Source organism: Denticeps clupeoides, chromosome 13 (genome assembly GCF_900700375.1).
Source record: "Denticeps clupeoides chromosome 13, fDenClu1.1, whole genome shotgun sequence".
Lineage (NCBI taxonomy): Eukaryota > Metazoa > Chordata > Actinopteri > Clupeiformes > Denticipitidae > Denticeps > Denticeps clupeoides.
In genome coordinates, this window is record NC_041719.1 from 10,793,769 (window position 1) to 10,815,649 (window position 21,881).

At 44.9% G+C, this 21,881-nt stretch overlaps 1 protein-coding gene and 1 long non-coding RNA gene across 7 annotated transcripts in view; one reads left to right on the top strand and one right to left on the bottom strand.

The window, feature by feature from the left end:
- Nucleotides 1-21,881, top strand: part of lrp8 (low density lipoprotein receptor-related protein 8, apolipoprotein e receptor) — a 115,534-nt gene that overhangs the window by 17,910 nt on the left and 75,743 nt on the right. The gene's annotated exons all lie outside the window — the stretch shown is intronic.
- On the bottom strand, nt 2,593-4,827 carry LOC114802262 (uncharacterized). Its single transcript, XR_003751696.1, has 3 exons — nt 4,649-4,827; nt 4,424-4,515; nt 2,593-3,877 (listed from the first exon to the last, which is right to left on the bottom strand). It is a non-coding gene; the product is annotated as an uncharacterized LOC114802262 (long non-coding RNA).

Genomic DNA, 21,881 nt, shown 5'->3' on the forward strand with positions numbered 1-21,881 from the left:
CCGGGTGGCTTGAGGCTGCAGGTGATGTGCAGTGATGAAATTTCATGCTGGGTGCTGGATGGGCTTACTGTGCTCAGTGTTACACAAACCTGAGTGTGTGCCAGTGACACTGTCAGGTTTTCCATTGCCTTAGACTGCCTCTTCCAATTACTGCCCTGGCCCAACATGCTTCTTGCTGTACTGAATAATGCATAGGATTATTTCTATGTAGAAACGTGTAGACAAAGTTAATCCAAGTACAATGTATACAATGTGTAGACCATCACCAGTGTAAAACTATTCTAAAAACATGCCCTTATATACCCTAGGAGCAATTAGCAAAACATGTTGGAATTCTCACTATGTAGACAAGAAAGTATGAGGCAAATTCCTTAAAGACTTAAAGATCATATAGTGACAAAAAATTCTTAAAAGTCAGTAATGAACATGAATATGCATTTTACACATAGAAAAGTTTCAGACCTGACCCTTTGCCATGATATTTCTAAGTTGTTTGTTATGCCTTGATGAATGGAAAATTGGACATTGTGGTGGTGCTGTTTTGCCCTTCTAGACATGTTCCTTATGAATTAGAAATTTTACCAGCCATCAGATTTCAAAAACTTGAAATGTAGAATTTTTTATTTTTATTAAATTTTCTGTAAATAGTGTCAGTATATATTTTGTATTTTGGATGCTGTGATGCTGAGTTGAGGTGATTCATTGCTCATGCTTAGTTTCCCAGGTGAATACACTGAGTTTCATGAGTTGAATTTGAGCAACCTGAATAATATTATTTGAAATTTTGGTGCTTGATTTATTTTACTGTGACTTTATTGGCATTGGAAAATATACCCTGAAATAATCTTATAGAGGAAAAATATTCAGAAGCATTGCTTCATAAAAAATGTGTTTTTAAAACACTGTTTTAGAACAAAGGATGTACAGGATTCAGTGTGTATTCCCGTCTGATGTTCACTGACAACGACACACCTCCATTATCCATACTGGATTTCATGGCAGCGGCTGGGCTAATGTTGGCTTAGCCGTGTTCACATGCTTCTCTCGCGGCAGGCCAGGATGTCAGTCGAGGATAATCTGGTCTGGAGAGCCGTCACTAAACAGGGATCGCCTGATTAAAGCGATGGAAAGAGCTGTCCCTGCACCTCCGAAGGATTAAAAATCCAATGGTCCCTTTAACCACGGGAAGCCGTTATGGAAAAACCATCTCCTCATATTGTTCACATGAATCTGATTCATATGTTGCTTATCCCAGCGGTTAATGGCTTCGGCTGGCAATACCGCAGCGCCGCTATCTGTCTCATCTATCTCCCACACAGGACCCGCTGTGTTTCTACAGTTGTTGCACCGCACTCTTATTTCCATTGTGCAGCTGCAGATTTATTACCAGGCTTTTTCATTAGAGCTATCTGATAGCTTGTGCAGCTCCACTGCTAGCCCTGGCCAAAGCGTAGTCTGCCCTTCCCCCCTCGGCACTTAGTTGTGAGCAGTGTAATGATTATGGGTCTTTGTTTGTCTTTTTTCTATTTTAAAAGCAGTCACTGCAGTCGTTTACAGGTTCATGGGTGGACCTGTGTGGTTTTCTACACTTTTAATCTGAATGATTGTGTCCTGAACTGAACACCGGAGGGTGATGAAAACCGCTCTGTAGTTTTTTTTTTATTGGCTTCATCTGCTACTGTTTCCATTGCCACACTGTAAAAAGTGAACTCTGGCTAAACTTAAAAAATTCAAGTAGTCCGTCACACCTGATATTTTAGCGTTGACGTAATGTAAATAAATAGGTTACAGCAGGTTTGATTGGTTTATTTACATTGTGTCAATATGTGATTTTCTGCTAAATTAAACCAAAATGGTAAAAAAAGTTCTGTAATATTTGCACTTTTACATGTCCATGTCCATTTAAGATGGGTACTCAGATAATGTGGAACATCATTTCATTTTAATGTATTTAAAAAACTGAAGGTTTTGCAGACATTTGAAACTCGGTTACCTCTCACGATGTAAAATGTTTTACTAATTTCAATAAAATTCAAAGCAAACTATTATCATTACCCAGTCATTCAAAGTTCTGTTTGTATATGTTATATTGAATTGGGCATCAGGCGTAATAAAATATGCATACAACATTGTTGTCCCCTGCATCACATCCTGTGCATCACACCATCTCGATAATTTTATTTAGCATATATTGGTATTTATTATTCTATTGAAGTGTTGCACAGTTTTGACACCCATTAGGGGCAGTGTCTTCCCCGTTAAGGAAGCGGCCCCGTGATCAGGAGGTTGGCGGTTGTAATCCCGATCCACTAAGGTGCCACTGAGCAAAGCACCGTCCCCACACACTGCTCCCCGGGTGCCTGTCATGGCCTCCCACTGCTCACTCAGGGTGATGGGATAAATGCAGAGGACAAATTTCACTGTGTGCACCATGTGCTGTGCTGCTGTGTATCACATGTGACAATCACTTCACTTTACTTTACTTTATACATTGAAATATTTGGTGCAATAGTTTTGTCTGAATGCATATAAAGTTCACAGAATTTTATTGTTGAGACTAGAGACTAGTTTTCTGTGTCTTGTGCATCACATGGCAAGTTTTCAAACTGCTTGTATGGCACTTGTCATAACTTTATTTTGAACTACCCAGTACTAAGGAACGACAAGTATTACATACCTATCACACTTGTTCTGACCATTAGTTCTAGGGAAGAAATAACTTGTGTTATCAAAATGACTCATACATAATGTAGAGAATCTCAATGCTAAAATATTAGGAGTGATAGATTCTTTAGTCTGTGTTCACTTTTTACAATGCATTGCAAAAAAAAGATTCTTGCCGTTTGCTTTCTGGCCATATGTGTGTATGTGTGTATGTGTGTGTGTTTTCCCAAAGGGGTTTCTTTAAAGACAGAAGGGCCCTCATGCATCCTTAAACACCCAGCCTACTGATGATTTCTTATTAGTTGTGGGCCAGTGGATAGCCAATTATTAGGATCCACGTTACACCCAAATACCGGCCTGCTCCAAACTGTAGGAACGAGGGAATGTCTGAAGGGATGTGAGTGTGTTGGGGGAAAAACTCCGAACATCACTCTTGGCAGACCAGATTTGTTTAATGATGTCAAGAGCACTTGTCGACAGACTTTCCTCCGCTGTTATCTGTTTAGTATCAGCAGGAGAGGCTGGGCTCTTAAGCTTCTTATGGCCTCAGAAATGTTTCCCAAGGTCAGCAGTGACTCGGTGGGGGTCGGCCTCTGCTGTGTGTTTTCTGAGCCTTGAAGAAAAGGTTTTAATGGATTCAATTAGTTTGTGTGAAATATGCATTTTTTTTTTAAATAATTGGGGTTTGTACCTTGAGGTCGACATCTAAAAACATACATTTATATTATTATTTTCTAGCATTATAGTCTGTGCTTTTGGGTGGAGTCTTTGGAGTCACTGAAGTTGCCCCAGGAGATCAGAAATGGCAATTATAATTGTGCGAGTTTGTGTTTGATGGTGCGTGTGTGTTTACTCTGCCCAGTGTTAGCTTCTTCCACTGAGTCCTCCACTGAGTTTGGCAGCCTTTCAGCTCTGCCTGATTTAACCCTCCCCTGTGTCCATGCGCCCCGCTGGGCCCCTACCACACTTCACTGCGACCTGGGAGCACTTTTCCTCTCAGCGCAGGCTTCACGTGAGGCCCTGTGGGAGCCATAGCCTGTTTTGGGATCAGTTTGTAAATGGAGGGTTTTATAGGCGCCTGCTGCTTTTCTTGTGGCCCCCCGTCTGAAGAAGGGGCTCTGGAACGGCCCTGTCCCTCCTGTCAGTGGCATTCCACCAGCCTCCACCAGCTGTCAGGGAGATGTAGTGAATACCCCTCCCATCATCCCTCCATCTGTGGAGTCAAATACAGAACAGAGTACCTGTTCTTTCATTTTTCAAATATCTTCTTTTGATTTAATACAATTTTGGTTTTATTCTATTTTAGTGTTGATTGCTTCAGCTGATCTATGACGTATCCATACCTTGCCCCACTACCCATGTTATGGATTAGGTTAATTGTGTATATAAGAGTGTGTGTTGTCTTGTGTGCAACCATCTCCACTGTAATGAAATAGAAGTCTGTGTATTAATGGACGAATGACCAGGTTTCTTCAGCATGCTCATGTCCCCCTGCCTGCCCTGCTGGACCTGCTGTCAGGCAATGTGAGGTAGATAATGGCCCTGCCTGCTTTTCTGGAGGTTTGGAGGTGGACAGTAGCATGCAGACTCTTAAGTGTGAGGATCAGAAGCCATTATAATTGGATGCCTTTCATCATTCCTCGATACGGCGATCCGATCTGCCATCTGCTCTGGGTCACGTTGCTGACAGGAGAGATGCCGTAATGACAATCCTTTTTTTTTACCAAAACCTAAATATATAATTATTAAATAGCAGCACCTTGCTGGAACAATGCAGAAATGGTGAGAGGAAGGTGTGTTGTGGCGTCTTCCTGTTCCAGTTACACAGGGCATCTGGGTAATGAGTTATGGCTGAGGAGACGGACAAGAAAAGGGAGGGGCAGCGAGGTGGAAATCAGGATTTTCCCTTCTTCGCCCTCTTTCCGTCTTTTTCTCTTCCATCATGGGCACTGTGAAATCATGCATATGCAAAGAGGATACTCACATACGCTGTGCCCACGGGTGCATGATGTTCGGCAAGACGTGATGCTTTTATCTTGATTTCTATAGTTTCCTTAATTCAAGACTGGATTCCAAAAATATTTATCTGCTCTCACGTGTAAAAGGCCCCAACCGGTCAGCTCCCAAGCAGAGGATTCTGCATGTGGAGGATGCGTTCCCTGTCTGGATCGGGGAACGGCTTGGGAGGATAACATGGGGCTTCTGAGCAGGCGCTCTGGATTGGAGAATCCTCCAGAGGAGATTATATCCTGGGTTTAACCACAGCGCTGCGAGCAAAAAACAGCGGCTTTTAATTGGTTAAACAGCAGCAGGCATTGTGGGTGGCGGAGAAGGAGGTTAATTAGTTTCTGCAGCGCTCACGTCTGTTCAAACACCTTAATCATTGTGAGTCTGGACATGAAAAAGTGCCGTTGTGGGTGGACATGAGATGTTTCTTGTTCGTACATGTGTTCCCTGAATTACTGTACACCTTGTTTTATAATCATGCTTGTTAATCCCTATTGGTTTTCTAAAAAAAAAAATTGCACATTTGCATTTCAGAAATGTTGAACTTTATTGAATGGAAGCCATAGCTGTAAAAAAAAAAAATATTATGTCTCCTCTGACCCTGGCTGCCACGTTGTGGCATTTTCATAGCGTATGGCACAGCTGTAGAGGAAACTCAATTTGATGCCGGCGAGAAGAAGGGCCATGTCCACAGCCTGGTGCCACTGCCCGGCCACAGAGGAGCTGTCAACAGGCTGCTTTAATCTTCTAGCACCTTCACCTTTGTCCACAGCAATCTGGCCAGTCAAATCTCTGCCTCCTACACTTGGCAAGAGAAAGAGAGGGAGGGTGAGAGAGGAAGCATGGATGCAGCCTCTCATCAGGGGGAGAGAAGGAGGGACAGAGGGAAGTAATGAAATGTGGGGTAATGGGCAGAAAGGAAAGTTAGAGAAGAACAGAAATTCAGAATGGAGGGGTAGAGATACAGTACCACTAGCACAGCCATGCTGGTGTGTCATGACATGTGCAGAATTATTGGATATGTTCATGCACAAAATAAAGATAACAATGAATAATTAGACTTATTTTTGTTGAAAATGTTTGCATCATCTGTCTCCTATGAACCCGTAATCTCAGGAACTTTTTTTGTTACGGTAAGGACTCGTTACTCATGTAGATCCCAGTCCATTGCGGCCTTCTGTGAAAAATTGCACAGTTTCACTTCAAAATTCAGAGAATAGAAAATGTGAGTGGATGGATGACATCCATCACGGCTAAATCTCTGGTGAGTCAATATGGTGGCACCCATTTATTTTGCTTGTGGAAGAGAGGCATTAGAGCGATGTGTCAGCCAGCTCATCAGGGCCTTTTCTGGGGTTTATACCAGGGATACAGTGCTTGCTGTGGTCACTGTTGTGTGCTGTTTAAAATAGCCTTGGTGTAGCGGAAAACTAGGGCTCTGTGTTCCCTCCATCTGTAAAGTCGGCCTCTCCCATCTCAGTGCCCTGAAGGTGTAGCTTACCTGAATTCTTTTTTTTTCATGAGTAAGGAGTGTGCATCACAGTCCCACAGGGAAATTTTGTCTGGTCCCTCTCTAATTCTTTCTTGTGACAATGACTCATTGGTTTCCCATAATTGAATATGTGTCTTCTTTTGCTGCTCACCCAGCAAATTGTGGTTTCTTTTAATCCATTCAGCTTCACAAATATCTGCTTAAGTTGGAAAATGCCCTTGTGTCATCAGTGATGTTCCAAGCTACTGCTTGATTCTGACTGATCATGATATAGCAACATATGGCAAGAAAACTGATCACAATATACTTTCCCATATTGTACGATTAGATTTTTTGATTGCTTTTTGGGATATTGCTGGACTGAAACTCAAGACATCAGATATTTTTTTAGGAGCCAGTTTTTAAAGTTAGCATAATTTTGCTATTAGTTCAATAATAACCCCCAAAAATAAAATAACCTGCTGTAGTTTCCAGGATAGTTGATTCAATTTGCATTCATCATGGAGCCACTATCAATATAAGATAATGTCAGATATTCTGGGAGACTTGGAATGTCTGGCAGCCGTGTGTCTCCGTTTAAAAGTCATGTAAAAGTGTCTTTCAGTTTTGCTTGTGTTCTGCGTCAAGCTGGACATTTGGTCAAATTTTTTCAGAATAAATTATCTCAGTTGGCGGGCGTGGCTGTGTACAGTAGTGCTTGTAGCATAAATATATGTTTAACACCCCACATAAGAGAACGTGAACTTGCTTTAGACCTTTTTAGCCTCAAGTCCCAAAACAACCTTGACAACATAGCAACATCTCACCCATAATGCTACCTTACATTTTAATGTTTTGCAGAATGGTGTTATACGTATATGCTGCTACATTGTTGCAAACTGGAATGTTTGGAATGTTTTGGGTGTTTTCAGTCAGAACTGGGTTATGTGTAAGCAGAAAAAAATCTTTTTCAGGGCACCTCAGTGTGAACACAGCCCATGTATGTCTCTTGTTCTGGTGTGACTGCGGGGTTGGAGCTCTCGTTCCCCTGCTGGCGGCTCGCTGAAGGATGCTGCTGATGATCAGCCCCTGTTTTCTCGCCCATTTGTAGACTCTTAGCTCCCGGACAAAGAGCTCCTTCACAACTCGGTAGTTAACGTCTTCATTGTGTGTGTCTGTTCAGCCGGATCCGTGAGCACTTTGACGGACTTCGCTCGGCCTGTTTACCAGCAGATTTTTTTACTTTAAAATCCCACTTCTGGCCAACACCGTAGTTTTTGTTAAACAAAGGGAGCGGAAATCTAATGGCAAAGTGCCATGAATGTCGTTCTATTTCTTTTCCTTCAACAAAAGGGAACAATTACATTTTATTGACCGCCTGAGGTAATAGCAGGCTTTATGTACCAGGGATTTAAGGCAAAACTACCTTGGTGGTAGGCGTCTCCACTCAGGGCTTAGTGTTGCTGCTGTCCAGTCTTTTTTTAAAAAAAAAGAAGTCAGTGACTGCAGAATGTCTACAAGCGCTGTTTCTGTCATTGTCATTTCAGCAGCCTTTAGGTGTGTGTTTAGATGTTTGTATGCACTCTGATGAGGAATAGTTTGTGTCTGGGTGTGCAACTTGTGTCTTTGTGAAATGAGCTGTCATAATTCCCAGAGAGCTGGGGCCTTTCTACAATACCAAGTAATGAAAAGCTCTACTGTCAGGGGTGCTTAGATTCCTTTAAATGGCTTCTTTTTATATTTCGCTTTAATAAAAGCAGGATTAGGGGGTGGGAGTTAATGCTGCGGTAAAATCCAAAGTAGCGGACCAGTCAGACTGTGGTTCCCTGGGTGGTATGGAGAGGATCACATGGATATTTGTCCTTCAGAGCCGCTTTGCAGGAGTCATAGACTAGACTAGACCGAGCCTAGATGGCTGTAGTTTACCGTTCCAATTCACTGACTTATTTATACTTATTTGCCATTTAGAGTACATAATGTGTATCAGAAATAACGAAAATCTAAAAAAGGGTGGACTCTTAAAACATCAGTTTTCATTATATGTGTTATAGTAAAGACTGAAAGGACAAAAGCTATTGAACAGGTGAAAATTGCTATAATGAACAAAATTAATATAAATTCACAAACTTATATTTTAGGGATCCTGTGTCATTGCAGTGCCACTGATGCTCTTAAGTTGCTGTGTTATAATCAGATACTAATTTGCTTATGAAAGGGGGCATATGCCAAGTTGTAAAAACCTCGAAATAAGATGCAAAACACACAAAAAAGATTTTTTTTACTTTAAGATTTTAAAGCACTCAAAATATTTCAAATATTTAATAGGGCATTACACCAGAATATTCCAAATGACCCTTTCAGAAGTAGTTGTGCTAAGATATCTGCATCTGTCATCACTGACCTTGTGTTTTCACCCTGCTTCACCAGAATAAAATATTCATCATTAGAAAATAAAAAATATAAGTAGTTAAAAACACCAACAGGAATATGCACAAGGGTTTTAATTTTAGGAACTTTTAGGGAATATTTTTCTATGTATTTAGTTGGGGACTAAAACCAAACCATGAATCTTGCAGCTAAGTAGTGCTGGACACATTTCATTAAAAGAATGAAATGGCCCACATGATTTAAAAGTGATTGTTGTTTTTGTCATTGTGATACACAGCAAGCACAACACACGGTGCACACAACAAAATGTGTCCTCTATATTTAAGCCACCACCCTTAGTGGGCAGCCATGAAATGAGCTCGGAAGCAGTGTGTGGGGATGGTACCTTGCCAGTTCAGGATTTGAACCTGCAACCTTTCAGTTACAAGTCCGCTTCCTTACCTGCTAGGCCACCTCTTTAATTGACTGATAATATATGGCTTATAATACAGGTCAGAGCAATTCTGTATCTATGCATGTGTTTTAAGCCCTGTCTGAATGACACACCTATGTCCTTCACTTTGGGTGTGAACCCCTGCCTTTTAGAATGGAAAAAGATCCGTTAGAAAAAAATGTGCATGGCCGCAGGTTTATGCTAAATAGTCAAATTGCTACCAGAATGCTCATTCTACCTGTAGCGGCCGCATCTGAACTCTTCTCATCTCATCTAATGTCTCAAACCCCCTGCCACCTTTTCCTCCTGTGAGACCTTGTTAAACTGTAAACACAAACTGCTGCCTCTGCTCATTTCTGCAACTGGCAGTTAAAAAAAACCATGACAATCTGTTCACTCTGCTGCCAGATTAAGTTATCGTGCCAGAGGAATAGCCCACATTATCATCTTTTTCTTTCACAGTACGTGTCCCTCGTGTCATCGTCCCCAGTTACGCCTTGCGTTGCCGCAGCAACTCTTCACTGTGCGGTGAAGTGAGCGTTAGGCAGAGTCTCTGTAAATTTTTGTACTGCCTGGCAACTGCTGTCAGATGTGTCTCAACAGACAGGCATGGCACATTTGGGCAGACGATGTGTCTCTCCTGGGTATGTGGAGTTCAAAGGCTGTCTGATCTGGAGCCGCCTGGGCATACCCCTTACCTCTGGTCCTCTGTCTGACACAAACAGGGCAGCTTTATACAGGCACACACAGGTGAAACCAATCAGGAATCATAGTAACACAGGACAAGCACAAAACTCCGGTCCGAACCCCAGACCCAGAGTATCCCCCATCCAGACCGGATCCTGACAGTGTGTTTAATTCAAACCAGTGTATGTGAGTAAGAGGCTTTGGACTTGTGCTTGCTTGATATCCTTACTTTTTCCATATGAAGGTTAAATGGTCTGTAGAGAGACATAAAGGTGGATTAAAGGTTGGATTGGTACATGCAAGGATAATGAGAGTAATGAGTTGGTACCTGAGTGGTACCTCAGTGCCATAATTATTTATCCCCCCCCCCCAACAAATATCTATAATGAAAATTAAGTCATTGTCACTTGTGATACACAGCAGTACAGCACACGGTGCACACAGTGAAATTTGTCCCCTGCATTTAACCCATCATCCTGAGTGAGCAGTGGGCAGGCATGACAGGCGCCCGGGAACAGTGTGTGGGGACGGTGCTTTGCTCAGTGGCCCCTCAGTGGCACCTTGGCAGATCGGGATTCAAACTGGCAACCTTTTGATTATGGGTCCATTTCCTTAACTGCCACCACTGCCCCATAATAATCTTAATTGTAATTGTTAAATAATGCAATGTTAATGTTAAATAACAATGTTAATGTGCAAATTTATATACTGATTTTCCTAATAAAATGTACATTTCTATAGTGCTCCCTTCTTTCAGCTCACGCAGTTTAGATGAGTGTGTTTAGTGGTCAGGGAATTTGGGGACGTCTGTTCTAGTGGGCTCGGCTCCATTGCCTCCCTGTTATTGGCAGGGGCAAAAATTTCACACAGATTGCACTTGCTTTAATTCACAGTAATCACCGTGCATTGAACAACATCAGGAGGTCCAGGTTGCCATACTGTAGCATCCGTACGGGTCCAAAATTTAATATAAAAATGTGCATCTGCATGGACAGAAAAAATCTGGCTTGTTTATTTTTATTCTCTGTGTGTCACTGTAGTTAATGTTGTCCTTTTTCATTCTGAGCTGTTTGCTTTTGCATTTTACTTGGTTTCCCTGTGTTCCTTGTCAATTCAATATTCCTGGTCTCCTTCTCTTCAGCCTCCTACCATGTAGCTTGCTTTCTCTTATTATTTCTATTCTGACTTTATTTATTCTTGTATTATTTTTTACATTCTTCATTCAGATCGTACTGTCACTCATCCTCACCCAGTCTTTCTTCAACTTTCTTCAATGTCATAGAAATGTTCTCTGAGTTTTATTTATTTTATGCCATTGATTATAAATTTACGAGTCAGATAATATTATCAGATAAAGTCAGATAAAGTGTGTGTCACAAGGGAACAATTAGTGTCATTAGTGTCACATGCAATACGTTATCCTTCCTATTTTGTGTTTTTGCACAGCGTCCTGTCCTGTCAGCGTCCTGTCCTGACATTTTAACCTGCCGTCATGTGTTGTTCCACAATGGCCAATTACCGTTGTCTCAGAGTAGCTGCCATGTCATTTATCGCAAAAAACTCTTTAGACAATCATATTTCCACATTTTGGATCAGTTTTGACTGTAATATCAGGACATGCAAGTTTATCTGGAAGGAATCTATGATGTCGTTATGCTACAATTTCCACCAAAAAAATCAAAAACAACATTTTTTATAAATTCAGTAGTAAAACTGGACAGAAGATTCCCATTTCTTGTTTCCTTCCATCTGTTGTAATTTTTGGCCACATCTGGAGCAGATGTGGTTTCTGCCTGAATAATGAAGACCAAAAGTAAATAATATAATGACACCCTTGAGTTTTAGGGAACATTATTGTTCCATGACTTGATTAAAAGAACAGCTTTATCCTGTCTCAATGACAGTGCTTTTTCTGTTATAATGCTTTTGGTTGACCTGCCACTGATCAATATGCTATTAGCAACCAAATGAGTGGATGAGGTTGACTTGGGCCCTATGTTGTTTGACCTCTGCCCCATCTCTCATTTGTTAGCTTTCTTATCTGAACATTTTCATGTCCACCTGGACCAGCCTCAGCTGCATGAAAAGATCTCGACGTGCTGGTGCTTCTGCTTTGCAAACATGGCAGTGAGTCGTGAAATAAGATTTCGCTGCTCTCATTGTTGGGCCACCAAAATGCCATTTCTGTCTAAAGAATGGACCCCTCTTGCACACAAGCAATGCCATTTACCGCAATAAGCAGGTCTGATGGTGAGTCAGAGACCCGGAGAGCTGTGAGGTGCTGACAGAAGAAATATGATGTAGTTAAAAGAAGGGACACTAATGGCTTAAAATGGATGGGGGTTTAACTAAGTGAGAAAGAGGCTGATTAGCTAAGCGAAATGCCTTGTTGACTGGAAGCTTTTTGATCTATGAATGTGCTGCAGAGAGGTACAGTACAAATATATATATATTGTGCTCGCAGTTCCCCTGAGAACTCATATTTACTTGCTTGCTATTAATTTAGTGACTGTTCTGCCTTTTCATGCATTTAAAGTTTATGTCTTTATTTTATTCATGAGTTTATTAAGCTATAAGTTTTGAGAAGATACAAATTTTATAAGTGTTAACTTTATTGGGATGAGGCATAAAAACGTGAGGCGTGTGTCACGACTACGGACTTACGGGGGAAGGAAGCGCAGAGGTTTGACATACTGGGAAGGGGTTTTTATTAACAAACAAAGAAATACAAATAAAGACTGGCGCGGTGGCCGAAAACGATTTAAACTTAAATAAAGAACATAAACAAACCCGTAGGCGTGTGGCGATTGCCAGAACTCAAAACACATAACACTAAACAAGGTCAAGTTCGTGCATAGAGTTCACGAAAATGCCAGCGACCCCGAACGGGCGGAAACTTCCGGCATTTATGGGGCGTCAGGATTAAAGTCAGGTGTGGAGGCCAGCTGCAGGCAATCCTGACAGAGCCCCCCCTCCAAGGGCTACGTCCTCGGAGCCCCAACAGTACCATCAGTGGAGGCGGCGGGGTGGACGGCGGCAACCACAGGGCTCCTGCCCTGCTGTATCCTCCCCTTGGAGGACCCGGTCCCTCGGGCTGGCTCCCCGGCGTGGTCAGGCGTGGCGGCCCCGGTCCCTCGGGCTGGCTCCCCGGCGTGGTCAGGCGTGGCGGCCCCGGTCCCTCGGGCTGGCTCCCCGGCGTGGTCAGGCGTGGCGGCCCCGGTCCCTCGGGCTGGCTCCCCGGCGTGGTCAGGCGTGGCGGCCCCGTTTCCTCGGGCTGGCTCCCCGCGTGGTCAGGCGTGGCGGCCCCGGACCCTCGGCCTGGCTCCCCGGCGTGGTCAGGCTTGGCGGCCCCGGACCCTCGGCCTGGCTCCCCGGCGTGGTCCCGCTTGGCGGCCCCGGACCCTCGGCCTGGCTCCCCCGGCGTGGTCCCGCTTGGCGGCCCCCGGACCCTCGGCCTGGCTCCCCGGCGTGGTCCCGCTTGGCGGCCCCGGACCCTCGGCCTGGCTCCCCGGCGTGGTCCCGCTTGGCGGCCCCGGACCCTCGGCCTGGCTTCCCCGGCGTGGTCCCGCATGGCGGCCCCGGACCCTCGGCCTGGCTCCCCGGCGTGGTCCCGCATGACGGCCCCGGACTCCCGTACCTGCACACAATAATCAGGGCCGATCCATCTGGGTACGTGTGGGCCCTGTCTCCACATGTCCCCTCTGACACATCTTGTGTCACCCCCTGCACCGCGCAGGGAGATTGTCCCAGAGCCTCCGGCGACTGTTCCAGGCACCCCAGGCTGGTGCCTTCTGGGACTATGCAGCCCCTCTCGCTGCACGGCCCTGGTGCCAAGGGGGGGGCATTGCCAGACCATCCGGCTAGCCCCTTCTGCGTCCGTTGGGACAAGCAGGCCCTCTTCCTGCCTGTCCCAGCTGGGTCCTCATGCCTACCCGGGGGCTCTATGGCGCTCCACCCCTCTGGAGGCAGACGCAGGCCCATGCCTGCCCCGCCCTCCTCACTGGCTACCGGAGGACCCAGCTCCATCGCTTCCCCACCTACCCTCCCCTCAGGAGGAGTCCCCAACCCGAACTGCACCCCCCCAAAAAATTCTTTGGGGGAGCACCCCCCCCGGCTGGACTTAGGGGTACCTTGGGGCTTGTCCACCTCGCCTTGGACCAGCACATTCGGGTCAGGAACCTCCTCCCTGGGGTTCAGCTCCGCGGCTGGGTCGCCATCTGGTGGACACAAAGAGGGGAAGTGGGGGCGACATACGGACACATATGCCACACAGACACACACAGACAGAGACAGACAGAAGAGAGGGTCGTCTGGCTCCCTCTCTGGGCTCTCCGGGACCTCCTCAGGGGGCACAGCCAGGATCTCGGGAGGAGCGACCTTCTCGTCGCCCACCAGTGCTGGGTCTTCTTGCCCCGGATCCTGACTGGCACTGGATGTGGTGGAGGGGCAGAGTTCGATCCCTGGCTCAGGCCGATCAAACTCCGCCCTCAGTCTCTGTTGGAAGTCCCGAAAACTCCTGTCTGTCTCTCCCTGCTGCCAGAGGGTTGTGCTCCAGCCCCATGCTGATCCAGTCAGACACGTGAGGATGGTAGTGATCTCGTCTGTGTCTGCTGCCCCACTGAAGGGTCCCGGGACAATTGGGCGGTCCCACACGGGGCTGGGCACGTCGCTGGAGATGGTGGTAGGTGTGTGGTGTGGAGGGGGGTGGACGTCTTCTCCAGCAGGTGTGGACGCTGGTGCTGCGCTGCCATTTTGCTGGGGAACGTCCGGGCAGAGGGAAGGCGGGTCGGCGACTGGAGCAGGAATGGAGGATTCCCTGCGAGGCAGTCCCGGCAGCGCAGTTGCTGGCTGGCGACCTCCCGTCGCCCTCTTCCACCAGCTTTCCTCACACTGCTGGGAGGGACGTGGGTCTCCACGGACCTCGTGACGCTCCTGGATGGGCGCGATGGGCGGAGCCATCCCGGCACCGACTGCCCAAACGGCGTCATCCTGGTCGTCGTCCGTGTCAACCTCGTACCCCCGGAAGTCACATGGGTCATCACGGACGCCGCGATGATCTCGGACGCGCACGCTGGGCGGAGCCATCCCGGCACCGACCGCCCACCGAAAATCCACGTCATCATCGCTTTCGTCATCCGTGTCCTCCCACCGGTGACTCCAAGGGTCGTCCACCCTGCGGACATCCTGGACCCATGGCGCGATAAGCTCCCATGGGCAGTACTCTGGCCATTCGGGCTGGAGGCTGCCCACCTCCTCGCTGGAGGAACGCCGCCGTTGTTGTTGCCGCTTCTCACCCCCCTGGAAGTGACGTGGGTCCCCACGGACCTTGCGACGATCGCAGACTGGTGCGATGGGCGGAGCCCAACTCTCGTCTCCCGTGCTCTCGTCGTCGTCCGTGTCGTCCCAGTCCACGGGGAGCCTGGCCAGCAGAGCGCAGAGTTCTTGGCTCGACATGGCGAAGATCGTGGGGGTCGCATCTTCTGTGCTCGCTGCCCACGTCACTTCCTCGCTGCTGCTGACGCCAACGTCCTCGCTCCGCCCACTCACCCGCCGACGTTGTCGCTTCCGGGTTTCGCGGAGTTTCCCGGGGGTGACGTCATCACGCGGCGCCGCGTACCACGGCTTCTCGGGGAGAAAACGCTCCACCAGAACGGGCGGCGCGTCTCTCCCCTGCCGTCCGCGTTCGCCGCGCCGGGCTGCGTCCTTCGCGGCGTTTCTTCTCCTCTGCTTTTTACCTCTGCGCTTTTGGGGGGGTCGCTGGCATTCTGTCACGACTACGGACTTACGGGGGAAGGAAGCGCAGAGGTTTGACATACTGGGAAGGGGTTTTTATTAACAAACAAAGAAATACAAATAAAGACTGGCGCGGTGGCCGAAAACGATTTAAACTTAAATAAAGAACATAAACAAACCCGTAGGCGTGTGGCGATTGCCAGAACTCAAAACACATAACACTAAACAAGGTCAAGTTCGTGCATAGAGTTCACGAAAATGCCAGCGACCCCGAACGGGCGGAAACTTCCGGCATTTATGGGGCGTCAGGATTAAAGTCAGGTGTGGAGGCCAGCTGCAGGCAATCCTGACAGCGTGAGGGCCAAGTTTTAAAGGAGTTGAACCCCTATAAAAAGAGAACAGAAAACCATGGTGTTTGCACGCACCAAAATCAATCACTTTTTTAATCCTATCAAGTCAGACAATTAAGGACGTTCTTTGAAGATTCTGATCAGGAAAACATGGAAAGAATGGAAAATAAATGTTGGATTATTTAATACCAAGCTCTCCCTTGCCCAGATTTGCCAAAGGGCATGTTTCACTTCAAAGCTACAATTGTCGGCCTTCAAGGTGCTTGTACACAGTTGTGAATCCACAGCCAATACATGATCAAAGATGTCTGGGAGAAGGACATGAAATGGAATATTTGCTTGCACCTCTTATCAGTTGGACCTCAATACCTCTCTATTGAGTGCACGGGGTGTGTAGCGTTGAGAGAGAGAGAGAGAGGGAGAGTGTTTGGGCATTGGTTTGCTTTGATCTGCCCAGTACAGATGGGCCTGGATGTAATTAGCCTTATTGGTAAGAGCATCGGCTTATCTTCCTCCTTACTTTCCCCGGCCCTCCTGCTATTAGTCACTGGTGTTCACTTTTAACAACTTAACTTGCTGGTCCTCAGCCAGCTTTTGGAGGATAAAGTCTGGGGGTGGATGTAAATAACAGTCAGTGAGATTTGGGTGTCAGTGGGGGGTATCAGGGCAATATTTGCATTTCGGAGAGTTGACATTAAACAGCTTATAACATGGCAAATCTGCACTTCCAAGTGTAATCTGGGTGTAAATCCACTGAAACCCAAAACACTTATTTAGGGCGTTTTTTTTTTTTATTCGACATTAGACATGAACTGCGATATTTGCAGTTTTCAGATAGAATGTTTTTCTAACATTTTTGGTAAAGAACTATAGACTGAACAGGGATCTGGTCTGGATTCTTATTCTGGGGTCATCTTAGCTATTCTCAGAAGGAGCACACAATGCAGAAACTTAATTGGATATGGCATGCATACTGAATTCAACACTAATGTGCTCTAAATGCTGTATTATAGTTTGGCCTGCTATTGCCAGCATGTACCTTTTTATGAAGTCCCAGATGAGTAGGATGGTTGGAAGAGAACCTCAGTGGACCCCATATCCTGGAGCCCTGGAGCCAGCACTAACGAATGCTGGCCCACAGGAGTCCAGCAATCTACAGAGAGTTAGTTTAGATGAAAAGTAGAAGTATCGGAAAGCCGTCAATAAATATTAAAATACTCAGTGATCAAGCAGTGTGCGCCATCAAAAGAAAACTGGACCGGTCGCATGAATAATACAATAGAAGTACCACAGACATAAAATAAAAATCTTCAAAGACTCACTCCTTGGGTTATTGTTTCTTTCATACATGTGCAGCCTTTGAGAGGGAATTCTAGCTTTCTAAACTCTCGATTTACTTGAGAGTTGGTTCGGTTGACCTTACACTCATTCTTTACTTTTCAAATCATCCTCATAAGATCATGGAAGATAAATCTTGCAACCACATATTTCCGGAGGTAGAATTAAATCCACATTCGTTTTTTTTTTAAATAGCAATAGGCTTTGAACCAAGTGAAGAATTTGACTGTGATGTATATAGATGTATATATGGAAATAAGAATGCAGATGCCTCCTATTTCTCTACTTCACTGGGCCAATTGGAGTTTGGCGTTATGAATGCCTGACTTGCTGAGTGCCGTGTTGATGTAGAGGTTTTGTGGGGGCGGTTAGCAACACGCTCCTGGCTCCCCGAGGTCATTACAGCTCTGCTGGCGTGCCACCACAGCAGGGCCGTCCTCTCCCAGTCACGGCACCCCATCTGCCCATCTCAATCTGCCCTTTTAATAATCTCCCACTGCAATTAGCTCAGTGTGCTCGCTCCTGGTCTGAGTGAAGCCTAGTTAATATTCTGACACAAATGATATGCATTGTTTATGCCTTTGCATAGCTCATTCTGGCTCATCCTGAGCGCCGTTACATAAATGTGTTGCTGCGTGGTGAATAGGTGGTTATGGGGGCTGTTTTAACGCTGAGAGGGATGAGGCTGAAAAGTGAGAGGATTGTTCAGTTTGTTTGATGAGCCAGAAATTGCCTGTGAGTTTTAACAGGCACATAAAATAATGACTGAGATCAAAGTGTTGCTCTTACAAAAAAATTATCTGTTCAAATGCAACATTTGAAGATAGTTTTGACAAATTGCTTGACCCGATTTATTCTGCGGCACATTGATTCAGTTGGTGCACTTAATCACTGTGGCATATTTGCCATTATCATCATATTCTCATTTACAATAAGCGCAAAGGTTTAATATTCAATTTATCTGTTGAACTCACTCTGGCCTGTCTCATCTTTAGTGTTTGTTTGTTTGTTTGTGTGTGTGTGTGTGTGTGTGTGTATATATATAGTGTGTGTGTGTGTATTTTCTTACTGTTAATTGAGCACCTTGGTAATCTCACTTCCCTCAGATGGTCTCCTATATTTAAATGCAGGGCAATAGGACATAGATTAATGAACAGGCACAGCACAAGGCACTTAAAATGGAACCTCTGGCAGAGAAGAAGAGGGCCGCTTCTTCACAGTGACGTGGCGAGTTGGGTTTGATCGCTGTCCTCGGCATCAGCCTGCCTTTACTTCTCTTCCTTTTCATCTCTGTCGTCTCTGGCATTCCCTTAGGAACAGAATGGCCTTGAATGTGGCAGTGGCAACTGCACATCATATTTTCCTCCATGCTTGTAACAGGGGCTTGGAAAATGTTTTTCAAGACCGCTAGAGTCTGCATATGAAGGCGTACACTTTTATGTGAAGCACATTTCAGTAATATTGTACCCATATGAAGAGGCATCTGTTCAAATTCAACCAAGGATCTATTACATACCCTCAACAAATTCACATGTTCACATTCCATCTCGGCAATGTCCTTGGGTCTTACAACGTATATAACAGTCTTGTTCTCAGTAGCACGTCCATTCATATTCTACAGACAGTTTCTGACAAATTCTCAATTCCCATGCTCAGAAAAAAAATGCCTTTAGATAAAAAAAGTTGGACATTTTTGCCGGCAAAGGCACTTTCCTAAACTGCCCTTATTATTTTATTTGATTTCATGTATCTTTTTTTTTTTCTATTTATTTAATTATTTCATTCATAGTGGTAGTGTTCTGCTGCTTTACTTGTGGAAATATAGCGGTATGTGAGCACCCTCACTCAGTTATGTTGATTTCAGATCATGTGGTGCTGTTGCTTCATAGCTGAGAGGTGGTGTGCACTTGAGCCTACACTTGGTCTAACAAGACATTGCCTGCTTTCTCGCAGGTATTTGCCAGTAACAAGCAACGGTAATGAACCTGTTAATCTTACAGCACAAATGAGTCAGTGGTGGCCTAGGGGGTAAAGAGACGGACCCGTAATTGGAAGGTTGCGGGTTTGAATCCCAAGGTGCTACTGAGCTGCCACTGAGCAAAGTATCATCCCCAGACACTGCTGTGCTGCAGTGTTTCACAATGACAACAACTTCACTTTCACAAATGTACTCATCCCAACCAAACCATATAGTCAGGCACTTACTTAAAGAGTTAACATCTCTTATCATGAAATAAAAAAATGAGATGTAGCATTTTTCATTGGACCACCGAGATATATGTAATCTCTAGAGCCAATTCTCCCATGAACCAGTCTGACGAGTCTGATCATCGCCTCCGGGTTTCCGAGTATGTGAAGAGATTGCCAGAAAAGGTATTTTAATTAAAACATTGAGGTAATTGCTGTTGTTTCTGTCTGATTGTCATATAGTTTTCTGTAATCAAATGACTTAAATTGTTTGCGGCTTATGTCTCATATTTAGAAGGCTACACACTACATATGCACATCATGCAAAGAATGGTTCAAATAATGACCTGAATCTTTGTAATCTCATTAATTTAAGACCACAATCTGAATGCCATTCTCATAATCTCCTCTAACCCCTGTATTGTTTGAACCGGTATGCATGGTAACCATGGGAACCACAGAGTCCAATTAAGGAAGGTAATGGCTTTTTTGTGTCTGACCTTCAAATGGCTTCAGTCAAAACAGAAAATGGCGAGTTGTCAGGCATTGGCCACTTCTTGCTCACTGTTGCTTTTGAGATGCTTGATAATAGGCTCTTTACAACAGCGCCTTGCCAATGGGGAAGTCAAGGCTTCGCTCTAAGTGGAGGGGAGTTGTTTATGCAGTGCATGGCTACTGTCGCGCGCACAGGGACCAGCATTAATCTTCGGGTTCAAGCCTATAGCTGTCACCCTGCTCCTCAGAGGAACCCTAAAGCCTTGCACAATGGTCTCTGAACAATGGTGCTGTGTTCACTGCTGGGTGAGAGAGTTCAGAGGGGTTCAAAGATCAGCCCACCCTTTCTCCTAAAATCCTTCATACGCCCTTTCTGTTGTAGCTCCTTCCTCTCCTCTTTTTGCAGTGGGTCTTTGCCATGTCTCACTTCACCATCATGCATTCTTTGGTGGTTCTCCATGGTTTCCCCTTCACCATTCTTATTTCTTGTCTAAGATGTCTACAGGCTGTGTGACTTCAGCAATCTTATAAGACCATTACAGAACACAATGTGCAATCTTGGTTAAGACATATGTGTAGATGGTATGATTATAACACCTATTGAATCAATGAAGTGTATGAGAAGAAGAACACATTATCAATATGTGATGGTGGTAACCATCATGAAACAGGTTGAGGCAACTATTTCCTTTATGTAAAGGAGAACTACATAGTGGCAGAGCAGGAGAATGTGAACTTTAAAAGCAGTTTCTTACTTGTTGTATTAATTTTTCATATCCATGCAATTTGGGTTGATAAATGTGACATTTTATGGCTTGTCACTAGATTCAAAATGTCTGACATGCTCATAGTTTTTCATTGCTAGACAATGACTGTGTTTGGTCCTCACTTTACAATGTAGGACCAATGTTCAGAAGCCAATCAAATATATCAAATATATGTATGGTTTATACTGGGTTTAAGTTGGTAATTCTTGTTTCTTTGCCACTTTTTTCCAATATTTTGCTTTCTTCCATGTTTTATTTCAGGCTCATGTCCTGCAATCACTGCATTTTTAAACTAATCTTCATTATATCTTGGAAGAAATCTTAATCTGAAGTGCTGATGGGTATTGAGTGAACACCTGCTCCTCCATACCAGGCTGATGGTCTAAATAAGGAGAATGTTCTCTGGGGTTTCATGAAATTGCCTGTTTTCAGTTCCTCAAGTCCAGCTGAGAAAATTGACGGTTTAACAGCTTTAGAATTCAAGGCTGGATTTGACTCTGATTAAAGCATTAATTGTAAAATTTAAGCTTGGTGTTTACCTTTATTTGTTGTTACCTGTGTAGAAATAATGTGACTAGTAGTTCATATATTAGTTAATGCCTGTCACCTATTTCCTCCGGGTTTATTAAAACATACAGAGATCTGAGCAAGGTGCTGAATGGTATGGAAAAAATAGATCAATATCTTTAGATTACCCTAAATGATGTATTTGGATTCCTTCAGAGGTAAATAGTTGTATTGATCCAGGAGTGAGTGTTGTGACTGAAGATCAAATGAAAGCACCTTTCCCCTTCATTCCCACTTAAACTCTGTGAAATGTTATAGTTCCTCACACACGAAATTCAAAAATGCTGCCCTTGAGTTTCCTGGCTTTTCCTTATTTATTCCTCTCACATCTCTTCTTTACTTTTCCTCTCTTCTCCCACTCTGCTCTTATTATGTAACATGCGTGATCCTCTTACCACGCCACAGCCTAATGTTTGCTCCTAAAGCCAATTATCTCCCAAGTCTGGGATAAGGCAGTTTTCATTAAATCAAAATTCCATTTCATTTCCTCTGTCTTCTGGCTGACTTTTTCCACCATATGGATCCGAGTCATACAATTAAGATACATCAACCCCCTCACTTAAATTGAATGTCAGAGGAGTGCAGGGTATTCCAAAACAGGGCATATCAAAACTCACTCAACTTGCCTGAGATCACCAAGTGTCAGCGGTCTGGATTGGAGGAATGCTAACGGCATCGTGGGATGCTGGAGAAGAAGCACCGGGACTGGGGCTTGCTGCTGGAGGGATGGAAGCCAGAACGTGAAGAAGCGGGGTTTCTGTGGACCAGTTGTAGCGGAAGGCCTCTGGCTGTAG